We start from the raw sequence: 13,904 nt of genomic DNA on the forward strand, positions 1-13,904 counted from the left end.
TAACACTCATTTTGGGTGTGTTGGTGGGAAGATCCAGGAGTTTGAAAATTATGTGTAACTCAAAAGAAGCATTATGAGGGCATTGTAACCATAGAAATTATCCAGATTATTTTATATAGATATAATCACACAAACACAAAGGATGTCAGCATGTGTGTGTCCTTAATAAAGTCATTTACATCTACCAACTCCGTCCTCTGGTAATTTTGTTCACAGTTACAAAACTGATAGAATAACTAGGTATTTTTAAATTACCCACAGCATTGCTACTTTTTTATATTAACCTAAGGTGAGTTGGTGGGCTCGTGTGAGTGAACAATTTGCAAAGATAAAGGGAAATAAGGAGTGTCAATGGGATTGCTTCTATAGGAACCAGCCTAGACCTGAAGAGCCAAATAGTCTCTTCCTGTTTTCTGATAAAGCTTTAGTGTGGCACTAAAGAGGCAGTTTTATTTATTTCTCTTTTAGCAGACAGTACAAAGGACTGAATTCAATCCTAAAAATATTTCTCCAGGGAGTAAGATTGGATTCCTGAAATAATTCATTGTTGAGATGTACAGAACTTATTCTCATTTCCTAAGCCAATTTATCAGACTTCTACTGCTTTATTTTACCAAAGGTGAATGACAATTTGCCTTCACATTAAAAGAGTAATCTTATTTCCCCTTCTGTTCATTGTAATCCATAGTTCTACTGACACTACAATGCAAAAACGTTTGCTATTTTAAGATGTCCTCCATTTCACTTCTGTCTCCAGTGGAACACTTCCTTATTAATAGGAAATTAAACATGCGTCTTGGTGTCCAGGTGTATTTTCTTCTAAAGATACCGAACAGGAATTAAAACAAAAATCAATAAGTTAGAAAACATTCAAAAATAGATTATGATCAACTGAAAGGATTAAATATAAATGATTAAACCGTCACTATTTTGTTTTCACGCCAGGCATGTGAAAACTAGTTAATTCTGGAGTGAAAAGTAACGTCAATGATATCTGTCACAAACAAGAGAAAATCTGCAGATGCTGGCAATCCAAGAAGCACACACAAAATGCTGGAGGAACTCAGCCGGCCAGGCAGCATCTGTGGAAAAAAGCACCGTCAACGTTTTGGGCTGAGACCCTTCGGCAGGATTCCTCCAGCATTTTGTGTGTGTCACTGATACCCGGATACTTCAAAGGCTGTGTATCACTTTGGGACGTCCTGAAAAGGTTATGGCAGCTATTCCTTCTTTCAAACTAACTGAAATGAGCAAAAGGCTCAAGAGGCTGATCAACCTGCTACTACATGCTAACGTAAGCCTGTTTTCTGCCTCCCCCCCCTCACCATACCAACTGATCCTAGTAATGGGGGGGGGGTGGAATTGTGGGGAAAGAGGAGGGGTTGTTTGCAGTAGCAGACAGAAGGAGAAACACATTCAAACAAATGTACAATCAAAACTGCTTAAAAATAGCCTTTTACATTTTGATTTATTCTTAATATATTATTCTTTCACACCCACTGCACACACTGTACTGATCTCCCTGCCCCAATCAATGGCTCCCAATCGAAATCCAGTAATCCACCTCCACAAAAAACAGTCCACAATTGTCCTCTTTAATGATCAGACTCCAAACACTCCCTCACACCACCTGTAGAACTGAAATATCTATCCCCAATCCAACTGGAATGCTAATCTCCAGTCCTTTCACGTTGACTGGACTTAAGGCTTCCTCCTTTGGTCGGGGCCGACCTTGGGTGCTGTATTGTAGCTGTCTAGATATACAAATCAGGACAGTACGATATGGAGAGCAAACTGCTACCCATGCAGCAGGCTCCCCCTCTCCACACAGCTGATGAATCCAAAGGAACGGCAGAGGCTGATACAGTTTGGCAACAGCAATTATCAGCAGGCGTTGGACTCAATGTGGGCACTTCAGCTCCAGATATTCCCCTTGGGGTGTACTCCCGAAGCCTTCCCCGATCCCTGCAATACAATTGGACTACTTGTGTCTATTCACTCTGACCCAGCAGGAGTGTTGGAGCACTCATCTCACACACCTCTTAGAACGCAATAGAACTTGTAGTCTTAAAGTACTCGATAGGGTAGATGCTAACAGGCTGTCTCCTCTATCCAAATATCCTAGAACTTATCATAAGAGATCGACAAGTGAGGAATTATACAGGAGAAAAATTCTTCATTCAATATGTTGTAAATATGCAATCACTGGGTGTAGCGACTACTTGAAAACAACTAAAAGTTGCTGGGAGGCCAAGAGAGGGAGTACCACAATGTATGGCATGCTTCCAGTTAACTGAGTTCCAAGTTGAAAAAGTACATTTAATACTCTATTACAAATTAACAATACAATCATACAACTCTTCTGTATCTCATGGAAAATAAAGCTGAGCATAATTGATGAACAGAAGTCCATTAATCTCAGATTTAAAATTGGTAACTGAACCACAGTCATATCAAATGTAATTTTTCTGAAGAAAATTTCATATTTATAACATTTGATCATGTGAAGTAATTTTTTCTTTCCTAAAACTCTTTGCTATAATATAGAGATTATTTCCTCCAGCGAAAGGTGCCTCGAGAAATAACCTGTTTTATATAAATTATCTTTATTTTGTTGAAAGCTTGAAGAAGATGATCCCCTAGCCTTCTCCCAATAATTTAACCCTGAATTCCAAATAGCACGGTACAAATGTATCTTGCATTTCCTCACAGTTATATGGAACAGAAACCACACAGGAAATACAGTTACATGGTTCCACATTCAGCTAAAATGACAGACAAGATACTTCATGGAATTAAGATGGATCATTTGAAAGCTAGCTGGTTGGTGGCGTAGCACATCGGCGCCAGACTTCAGAGCGAAGGCTCCTGAGGTCAAATCCAGCTGGCTCTCGTGCACGCTTTCCATCCATGCTGGGTTGAGCGTCGAGCTAGCAACTTGACCTTGTAAAAGTAAGAAAGCCTGCTAAAAAAAACACCGTCACAATGGTGTCCTGATGACTCCACTTGGAGTTAAGGGCTTTCAATTCAAATTCATGTGAAAGCTGAAGAGTATTAATTTGGATTTTTCTACATTAAAAATGGAGGAAATGAGTCATTTTCAATTCCTCATTAACAGCTACTGAGCTTATTTTCTTATACACACCCTTTATATTCCTTGCAACACATACCGAATGTTACACTCTATCATAAGACCATAAGATCTTAAGATTTTAAATCGAAGCAAGAGGCGGAGAGGGAAGAGGTAAAGGCAGCTTGGAGAGAAGCCTTTTTTTTAACTGATCGGGGCAAAGAGGCTAGACTGCGCAGGCGCGTGACGTAGTACACCAAAGGTTTAAAAAAGAACCCACCATATACAGCGGCCATCGTCGTAGCAGCCATCATCAGAGTGGACTGAGGCAGAGTGGGACGGCTTTGGCTCAATCAGGCTTCGGCGAGAACAGGCAGAGGCGAGGTTTGAACGGGGCACGATTGCGCAAGCGCATGAAAGTCGGCCTCTGAGATCAGCGGGAGAATTTAATTAGCGAGCAGAGGCTGAGGACGAGCTTCACTCCAAGTGAGTTAAGGCCGGGTAAGCTCCTTTAATTAATCTAATTAGCTCAGGAGTAGGTAATGGAGGCAGCGGTTAGGGCAGTTGAGTGCTTCGTTTGCAGTTTGTGGGAAGTCAGGGCGAGCACAATTGTCCCTGATGACTACACCTGCAAAAGGTGCATCTAGCTGCAGCTCCTGACAAACCGTGTTAGGGAACTGGAACTGGAGCTGGAGCTGGATGAACTTCGGATCATTCGAGAGGCAGAGGCAGAAATAAACAGGAGTTATTTCAAATAAACAGAAATAAACAGGAGATAGTCACCCCTAAGAGTCAGGAGACAGGTAGCTGGGTGACTGTCAAGAGAGGGAAGGGAAATAAACAGGAAGAGCAGAGCACCCCTGTGGCCATTCCCATCAACAATAAGTATACCGTTTTGGATACTGTTGGTGGGGATGACCTACCAGGGACAAGTTGCAGTGGTTGCGTCTCTGGCACCGAGACTGGACCCTCAGCTCAGAAGGGAAGGAGGGAAAAGAGGAGAGCAGTAGTGATAGGGGATTCGATAGTTAGGGGGACAGATAGGAGGTTCTGTGGAAGAGATCAAGAATCCTGGATGGTCTGTTGCCTCCCTGGTGCCAGGGTCCGCGATATCTTGGATCAAGTTCTCAATATTCTCAAGAGGGAGGGTGAGCAGCCAGATGTCATGGTCCATGTAGGGACCAATGACGTGGGTAGGAAGCGTGAGGAGATCCTGAAAGGTGAGTTTAGGGAGCTAGGTGCCCAGTTAAAGGACAGGACCTCCAAGATAGCAATCTCAGGATTGCTACCAGTGCCACATGCAGGTGGGTTTAGAAATAGTAAGATAGCACAGATCAACACATGGCTGAAGACATGGTGCAGGAGGGAGGGCTTCAGATTTATAGATAATTGGGCAGTTTTCCAGGGAAGGTGGGACCTGTTCCGGTGGGACGGTTTACATCTGTACTGGAGGGGACAAATATTCTTACAGGTAGGTTTGCTAGAGAGGCTCCAGTGGATTTAAACTAGATACGAGGGGGGAGGGGAACCAGGGTGTAGGAACAGATGTATGGGAGAAGGAAGAAAAAGATAGTAAAGTTGTTTGCACCATTAGAGATAAACAGAGAGGAAGAGGTGGAGAATTTCTTAAATGCATTTATTTTCATGCTAGGAGCATTTTAAGAAAGGTGGATGAGCTTAGAGCATGGATTGATACTTGGAAATATGATGTTGTAGCTATTAGTGAAACATGGTTGCAGGAGGGATGTGATTGGCAACTAAACCTTCCTGGATGTCGTTGCTTCAGGTGTGATAGAATCGGAGGGACAAGAGGGGGAGGTGTTGCATTGCTTGTCAGAGAAAATATTACAGTGGTGCTCTGGCAGGATAGATTAGAGGGCTCGTGTAGGGATGCTATTTGGGTGGAATTGAGGAATGGGAAAGGTGTAGTAACACTTATAGGGGTGTATTATAGACCACCTAATGGGGAGTGAGAATTGGAGGAGTAAATTTGCAAGGAGATAGCAGATATTTGTAGTAAGCACAGGGTTGTGATTGTGGGAGATTTTAATTTTCCACACATAGACTGGGAAGCCCATACTGTAAAAGGGCTGGATGGTTTGGAGTTTGTAAAATATGTGCAGGATAGTTTTTTGCAGCAATACATAGAGGTACCAACTAGAGAAGGGGCAGAGTTGGATCTCCCGTTAGGGAATGAGATAGATCAGGTGACGGAGGTATATGTTGGGGAGCACTCTGGGTCCAATGACCGTAATGCCATTAGTTTCAATATAATTATGGAGAAGGATAGGACTGGACCCAGGGTTGAGATTTTTGATTGGCGAAAGGCCAACTTTGAGTACGTGCGAAAGGATTTAGAAGGAGCGGATTGGGACAATTTGTTTTATGGGAAGGATGTAATAGAGAAATGGAGGTCATTTAAAGGTGAAATTTTGAGGGTACAGAAACTTTATGTTCCTGTTAGGTTGAAAGGAAAGGTTAAAAGTTTGAGAGAGCCATGGTTTTCAAGGGATATTGGAAACTTGGTTCAGAAAAAGAGAGATATCTACAATAAATATAGGCAGCATGGAGTAAATGAGGTGCTCGAGAAATATAAAGAATGTAAAAAGAATGTTAAGAAAAAAATTAGAAAAGCTAAAAGAAGATACAAAGTTGCTTTGGCAAGTAAGGTGAAAATAAATCCAAAGGGTTTCTACAGTTATATTAATAGCAAAAGGATAGTGAGGGATAAAATTGGTCCCTTAGCGAATCAGAGTGGACAGCTATGTGTGGAGCCAAAAGAGATGGGGAGATTTTGAACAATTTCTTTTCTTCGGTATTCACTAAGGAGAAGGATATTGAATTGTGTAAGGTAAGGGAAACAAGTAGGGAAGTTATGGAAACTATGACGATTAAAGAGGAGGAAGTACTGGTGCTTTTAAGGAATATAAAAGTGGATAAATCTCCGGATCCTTACAGGATATTCCCTAGGACCTTGAGGGAAGTTAGTGTAGAAATAGCAAGGGCTCTGACAGAAATATTTCAAATGTCATTAGAAACGGGGATGGCGCCGGAGGATTGGCATATTGCTCATGTTGTTCCATTGTTTAAAAAGGGTTCTAAGAGTAAACCTAACAATTATAGGCCTGTAAGTTTGACGTCAGTGGTGGGTAAATTAATGGAAAGTATTCTTACAGATGGTATATATAATTATCTGGATAGACAGGGTCTGATTAGGAACAGTCAACATGGATTTGTGCGTGGAAGGTCATGTTTGACAAATCTTATTGAATTTTTTGAAGAGGTTACTAGGAAAGTTGACGAGGGTAAAGCAGTGGATGTTGTCTATATGGACTTCAGTAAGGCCTTTGACAAGGTTCTGCACAGACGATTAGTTAGGTATTAATATTGAAGTAGTAAAATGGATTCAACAGTGGCTGGATGGGAGATGCCAGAGAGTACTGGTGGATAACTGTTTGTCTGGTTGGAGGCCGGTGACTAGTGGTGTGCCTCAGGGATCTGTACTGGGTCCAATGTTGTTTGTCATATATATTAATGATCTGGATGATGGGATAGTAAATTGGATTAGTAAGTATGCAGATGATACTAAGGTAGGTGGCGTTGTGGATAATGAAGTAGGTTTTCAAAGCTTGCAGAGAGATTTAGGCCAGTTAGAAGAGTGGGCTGAACGATGGCAGATGGAGTTTAATGCTGATAAGTGTGAGATGCTACATTTTGGTAGGAATAATCCAAATAGGACATACATGGTAAATGGTAGGGCATTGAAGAATGCAGTAAAACAGAGTGATCTAGGAATAATGGTGCATAGTTCCCTGAAGGTGGAATCTCATGTGGATAGGGTGATGAAGAAAGCTTTTGGTATGCTGGCCTTTATAAATCAGAGCAATGAGTATAGAAGTTGGCATGTAATGTTGAAATTGTACAAGGCATTGGTAAGGCCGAATTTGGAGTATTGTGTACAGTTCTGGTCACCGAATTATAGGAAAGATGTCAACAAAATAGAGTACAGAGAAGATTTACTAGAATGTTACCTGGATTTCAGCACCTAAGTTACAGGGAAAGGTTGAACAAGTTAGGTCTTTATTCTTTGGAGCGTAGAAGGTTGAGGGGGGACTTGATAGAGGTTATTTAAAATTATGAGGGGGATAGATAGAGTTGACGTAGATAGGTTTTTTCCATTGAGAGTAGGGGAGATTCAAACAAGAGGACATGAGTTGAGAGTTAGGGGGCAAATGTTTAGGGGTAACACGAGGGGGAATTTCTTTACTCAGAGAGTGGTAGCTGTGTGGAACGAGCTTCCAGGAGAAGTGGTAGAGGCAGGTTTGGTATTGTCATTTAAAGTAAAATTGAATAGGTATATGGACAGGAAAGGAATGGAGGGTTATGGGCTGAGTGCGGGTCAGTGGGACTAGGTGAAGGTAAGTGTTCAGCACGGACTAGAAGGGCTGAGATGGCCTGTTTCCGTGCTGTAATTTGTTGTATGGTTGTATGATCTAGGAGCAGAATTAAGCCAATTGTCCCATAGCATTCCCACCGCTATTTCATCATTGCTGATCTATTTTCCCTCTGAACCCCATTCTCCTGCCTTCTCCTCATAAATTTTCACATCCTGACTAATAAAGAGCCAATCAACATCCACCTTAAATACACCCAATGACTTGGCCTCCATAGCCACCTGTGGCAACAAATTTGATAGATTCACCAGCCTTTGGCTAAATAAATTCCTTTTCATCTCCATTCTAAATGGACAGCCCTCTATTCTGAGGATGTGCCCTCTGATCCTATAGGAAAGATCCTCTCCACATCCACTCTATCTAGTCCTTTCAACATTTGAAAGCTTTCAATGAGATATCTCTGTCATTCTTCTAAATTCCAGTGAACACAAGCCTAGAGCCATCAAATGCTCCTCACATAACAAGCCTTTCATTCCCAGAATGATTCTCGTGAACCTCCTCTGGATCCTCTCCAATGTCAGCACATCTTTTCTCAGATAAGGGGCCCAAAACTACTCACAATAATCTATGCGAGGTCTCTCCAGTGCCTCATATATACCAACAGTCATGTTACTTCTTAATTTTAGTAGACCTAAGCGGATCAGGGTTTACTAATCTATTTACTAGTTTCTGAATACCTTCAACATCCTTACTATTTTAACGATCATCAGGCTTGATACCACCACCAAACTGAGCAAGGGTGCATAAGTACACCTTGAAATTTGCATATGCCAACAGCATTAATCATGGGCAAATTCCCTTCAAAAAGTCAAAGATATGCTGGTGTCAGATTTGCCAATAATGGCAAAATATTTTTGCAAATGGCGTTTGCTACACATCTTCAGCTTGATGTCACGTAGAGCAGACTTTGCTGGACTTTTATTCCAAAGGTGATTATGTATGGATGGGCCAAGGACATAGGGTAACAGAGGAAATGAAACAGATTGACATTAGGAAGGAAACGGTGATGAGTAGACTGATGGGACTGAAGGCTGACAAATCCCCAGGTCTGGATGGTCTGCATCCTAGGGTACTAAAGGAGGTGGCCCTGGAAATTGCGGATGCATTGGTAATCATTTTCCAATGTTCCTTAGATTCAGGATCAGTTCCTGAGGATTGGAAAATGGCTAATGTTATCCCACTTTTTAAGAAAGGAGAGAGGGAGAAAACAGAGAACTATCGACCTGTCAGCCTGACATCGGTGGTGGGGAAGATGCTAGAGTCCATTATTAAGAATGAAATAGTGGCATATCTAGATAGCAGTGATAAGATTGGGCCGAGCCAGCATGGATTTACCAAGGGTAAATCATGCTTGACTAATCTATTGGAGTTTTTCGAGGATGTAACCAGGAAGTTAGACAAGGGAGATCCGATGGATGTAGTGTACCTCGATTTTCAGAAGGCATTTGATAAGGTCCCACATATGAGATTGGTGGGTAAAATCAAAGCTCAGGGCATCGGGGGGAAGACATTGACATGGATAGAAAACTGGTTGGCAGATAGAAAGCAAAGGGTAGCAGTGAATGGGTGTTTCTCGGAATGGCAGGTGGTGACCAGTGGGGTGCCACAGGGTTCAGTATTGGGACCACAGCTGTTTACAATTTACGTCAACAATTTAGATGAAGGCATTGAGAATAACATCAGCAAATTTGCTGATGATACTAAGCTGGGTGGCAGTGTGACATGTGATGAGGATGTTAGGAGAATTCAGGGTGACTTGGATAGGCTGGGTGAGTGGGCAGATACTTGGCAGATGACGTTTAATGTGAATAAGTGTGAGGTTATCCACTTTGGGAGTAAGAACAGGAAGGCAGATTATTATCTGAATGGTGTAGAGTTAGGTAAGGGAGAAATACAAAGAGATCTAGGAGTCCTTGTTCATCAGTCACTGAAGGTGAATGAGCAAAGTGCAGCAGGCAGTGAAGAAGGCTAATGGAATGTTGGCCTTTATTACAAAGGGAATTGAGTACAAGAGCAAGGAAATCCTCTTGCATTTGTACAGAGCCCTGGTGAGACCACACCTGGAGTATTGTGTACAGTTTTGGTCTCCAGGGTTAAGGAAGGACATCCTGGCTGTAGAGGAAGTGCAGTGTAGATTCACGAGGTTAATTCCTGGGATGTCTGGACTGTCTTATGAGAGAGGTTAGAGAGACTGGGCTTGTACACGCTGGAATTAAGGAGATTGAGAGGGGATCTGATTGAAACATGTAAGATTATTAAGGGATTGGACAAGATAGAGGCAGGAAATACGTTTCAGATGCTGGGAGAGTCCAGTACCAGAGGGCATGGTTTGAGAATAAGGGGTAGGTCATTTAGGAGAGAGTTAAGGAAAAACTTCTTCTCCCAGAGAGTTGTGAGGGTCTGGAATGCACTGCCTCGGAAGGTAGTGGAGGCCAATTCTCTGGATGCTTTCAAGAAGGTGCTAGATAGGTATCTTATGGATAGGGGAATCAAGGGATATGGGGACAAGGCAGGAACCGGATATTGATAGTAGTTGATCAGCCATGATCTCAAAATGGTGGTGCAGGCTCGAAGGGCCAAATGGTCTACTTCTGCACCTATTGTCTATTGTATAATGAAGGGGTAGTTTAAGGCAACGCCTAGAAAGTATAGCATTGAGTCACATTGTCTGCAATGTGTGACATCAAGTTGAGCAGCAATGCTGGATTGGTGGAATTTGGTAGTTTGGATCTTGTTGCAATGCTGTACCATCTAGATGTTGCTTTAATCCACACCTTGAAAAAAAAGAGTCCAGCAAAAGGGCAGCACAGCAGTGCAGCTGTTAAAGTTGTTGTTTCAGAGCTCCAGCAATCCAAGTCAATTCTGACCGTCAGTGTATGTTTCCTCTCTGACTGCATTGGTTTCCTACCACCTCCCAGGAGAGGTGTGGATTAGCAGATTTAAATGGTTACTGTAGATTCTTCTAGTGTTTAGGGAAAAGGGGAGTGGTTGGTGATAACATGAAGAGAATGAAATAGGCTAGGGTAGAATTGGTGTCAGAAGGGGTTAGAGCATAGAAAACCTACAGCACAGCACAGTGTTGGGTTCAAAATGGCTCAGTGGGGTAAAGGACCTGTCTCCCTGCTGTATATGGAAAATCAGGTAAACTTATGATGCAAGACAAGCTATATCCTGATGCATGTGACAGTAATAAACCAATACCATTTATAAACCTAGGGAAAGTGAGCTGGAATACATCATAGGAGAACTCCACACTGCTATTTTGCATTGGTCTTCTCAAAGTACCATGGCCCTGTTTAGCCCATTAGGATTCATATCAAGTGCGGAAATGCCTGTTGTAGGAGCCCTGTATTCTGTGACGTGTGTTTATTATGTCTATTATGGTAATTGGTCACATTAGTGGGGGCGTGGTAAAAACAGATGGGAGAAGTTACGTTTTCTTGCATATTTTGTGGCAGTTTGAAGCTTGGGACCGTGGAGGTCTTATCTTTGCTGATCGCTGAGATAATGCTCAGTAATGCTTAACTGTATGTTTGCTAATTGCTAATAAAGGATCAGAACAGAGAATTTGATTCTTTGGAACATCATTGGAGCTGTGGGCATGTCATGCATGTACAACAACTCTGTGGGGTCGCTCAGTGGCAGCAATTGCTTTGCTTTGCTCTTGGATAAAGTTTTGCTGTCTACACCCAGCTAAGTACTGTGACACATGCTATCACTGAACTCTTGAAACTAATGGTTAGGAGTGCTGGCCAACAGTGTTCCTCCAAATATTCAGTGCAATGAAGCCAGAAACACAGAAGTCATCTGCATCAATGACAGCCCTAACTGAACTCCTCATTCATAAAAGTTGAAGGAATCTCTTGTCCCTCCATAAGGTCTTCTGGAAACTTTTGTTTGTATACGTACGTGTTCTTGTAAAGGCAGACAGTGCAACAACTTTCGGGGCAAAACATGGACAGAAGCTACCAATCTAATTTTTGATCCCATGTTTGACCTTCCATGAGAAGGTGACTGTAACAAATCTGACCAAATTATGCAACAACACTTAAGTCCCTTTCTAAGTCAGGGGACTGTACAGTACTGTAGTTGTCAATGTAGAGCGGAGAGCAAGTTTGTAAAAGTGGCGGGGGGGGGGGGGGCTTCTGTATAGTATTGTACATTTTCTTTCCCAGACACCATTAAACTGGTTTACTCACCTTAAAACCACACATACAAGCTTCGAGTCAGCCAGACAAAAGGGAAGTCCTACACTAGAGTCATAAATCCTTTTAAAGTCTAACTCTATGTTCCTGTTTTGAGAGGTGGAAACGGATAAGGCCGGTCAACAAGACTCTGGAGAAGCAGAGCTAAGGAGGTTAATGGTGCCTAACAGCAACTTCTTTGCTTGCATCTTCAGAAACAGCTCTATTTCCATCTTTAATATTTCTATTTTTCCCTTTAAGGGTTCTTTTGAAGACCCCGACCTGGAGTTACACGCTGACTTCAGTTCTTTGGAGGAATGGGACCCACTCTTGGGGTTCCACAACCAGCCATTATTGTTCTGCAAGCCAAAGGCTCAGCCTATGATGCCGGCTCAGATTTGAAAGCCTAGGATCTCGGGGCTCTGGAGACGGGTGAATCAAGGGTTGGTGTCACGACAGGAGACCCATGTGTTATCGGGGGCGTCAGAAAATCTGCTGTGAGACCCGGGATCTTTGCGATCTTCAGGCCCAGAGCTCGAAAAAAGCGACGTAATGGACTTTTAACATCGTAAACCAGCCAGTTGTTTGTTATGTCTCCCCGCTCGCTGGGAAAATGGAGACATCTCCCTCTCCCTTATTAGGGAGAGAGAGAAAACCTGTGGTATGTCGAATGCCAGGTGAACAATGTAGTCTTTGGGGTAACTGCGAGTCTGTGTCTTTGCTGTTGCTTTGCTCACGCTCGAGTGTTCAGTGGCAGGTGCCAATGTTTTTTTTTGCCGGTGGGGGGGAGGGAATTTTGTTGCTCGCTGCCGCTTATGCATGGGAGGGGGGAGCTAGGTGGGGGAACTTTGGGGTTCTAATATTTAACTGTCATTCATTCATTGCGGAACTCCTCTGTTTTCGTAGATGGTTGCGAAAAAAAACATTTCGGGATGTATATTGTATATATTTCTCTAACATTGAATTGTACCTTTGAACCTTCGAGAAGCTGTCAAACAAGAGAAAATGTGCAGATGCTGGAAATCCGAGCAACACACACGAAATGCTGGAGGAACTCAGCAGGCCAGGTAGCATCTGTGGAAAAAAGTACAGTCAATGTTTCGGGCATTTTGTGTGTGCTGCTGTGGTGAAGCTGTGTAGGCCAATCCCCTGTACAGTGGATACAATGGATTGTAGAAGCACTGATGTACTCCAACCATGCCATCAACTTCAGAGGATGACAGAGACACGAGCTCATCGATGGCCTGTGCTCTACTGGGAGCTAAGGGCCCAAGTAAGTAAGTAGGGTCATAAAGTCATTGAGTACAGAACATGCCCTTGGCCAACCATGTCTATGCTGACCAATATAATTATCTATACTAGTCCAATGCACCTGCATGTGGCCTGTAACTTTCTACGTCATGCCAATTCAAGTGATTGTTCAGGTAGTTCTAAAGTGTTGTGAGAGTACCTGCTTCCACTACTTCCCCAGGCAGATTTATCACTATACAACATCATTCATCTTTGCTGGTTTTGTAATAAACGATCAAACATACTTTTTTCAACTTGGGACTCAGCTATTTTGAAGCACGTCATACAGTGGTTTTGGTTTTTGTCAAGTAACTGTTATACTTCTTAAATCTCAATTGTGGCAAATTTCCATCGTACCCACTCTAGTCTTTGCCATTCTTTCTCATATTGTCATAATGTCTTCTCTCTTTCTTCTTGAAACAGCATTTAGGTATGACTTAAGTAGACCTCCCAATACTCTACTGTTGTCTTCTATTCTTCTCACCTTATGATGAAAACATTTTGATCTACCAATATACTTAGAGCTTCAGTGCCAGAAATGACAAAAGTTTTAATTGCTGATCATGCAAAATTAAAAGGGTTAATATTCTCACCCCTTGTAGTAACTGAATAGATATAAATAGCATGAGAATATATATGAGAAAGTCTGCAGGTGCTGGAAATCCAAAGATCAAGTCAAGTTTATTGTTATTTAACTACCGGTATATACATGGAAACCACAAAACAAGGCAAAGTTTTCCTGAACCATATTGTAAAGCACAGTAGTATACATGACAGATATATAATACATAATAAATTAGGAAAGTAAAAATAAAACCTACAGATGAATTATGCATTAATAAACAAAGTAAAGAGCATAAATTAAATATTGTAAGATACAGAACACTTCGGTGACATTTTGAATGT

The 13,904-nt window shown here is 42.1% G+C and overlaps 1 protein-coding gene across 5 annotated transcripts in view; it reads right to left on the reverse strand.

Moving 5' to 3' along the window:
- LOC140715901 (nuclear receptor coactivator 7) overlaps nt 1-13,904 on the reverse strand; it is a 117,344-nt gene that overhangs the window by 101,032 nt on the left and 2,408 nt on the right. For 4 of the 5 annotated variants that reach the window (XM_073028417.1, XM_073028416.1, XM_073028415.1 and 1 more), the window contains exon 2: nt 12,679-12,782. The exons of the other annotated variant lie outside the window; for it this stretch is intronic. The gene's annotated coding sequence lies outside the window, so the exon portion shown is untranslated. The remainder of the gene's footprint in view (nt 1-12,678; nt 12,783-13,904) is intronic. 5 annotated transcript variants of the gene reach the window in all.

The sequence above is a fragment of the Hemitrygon akajei genome, chromosome 24, assembly GCF_048418815.1.
Source record: "Hemitrygon akajei chromosome 24, sHemAka1.3, whole genome shotgun sequence".
In the NCBI taxonomy this organism is placed as follows: domain Eukaryota; kingdom Metazoa; phylum Chordata; class Chondrichthyes; order Myliobatiformes; family Dasyatidae; genus Hemitrygon; species Hemitrygon akajei.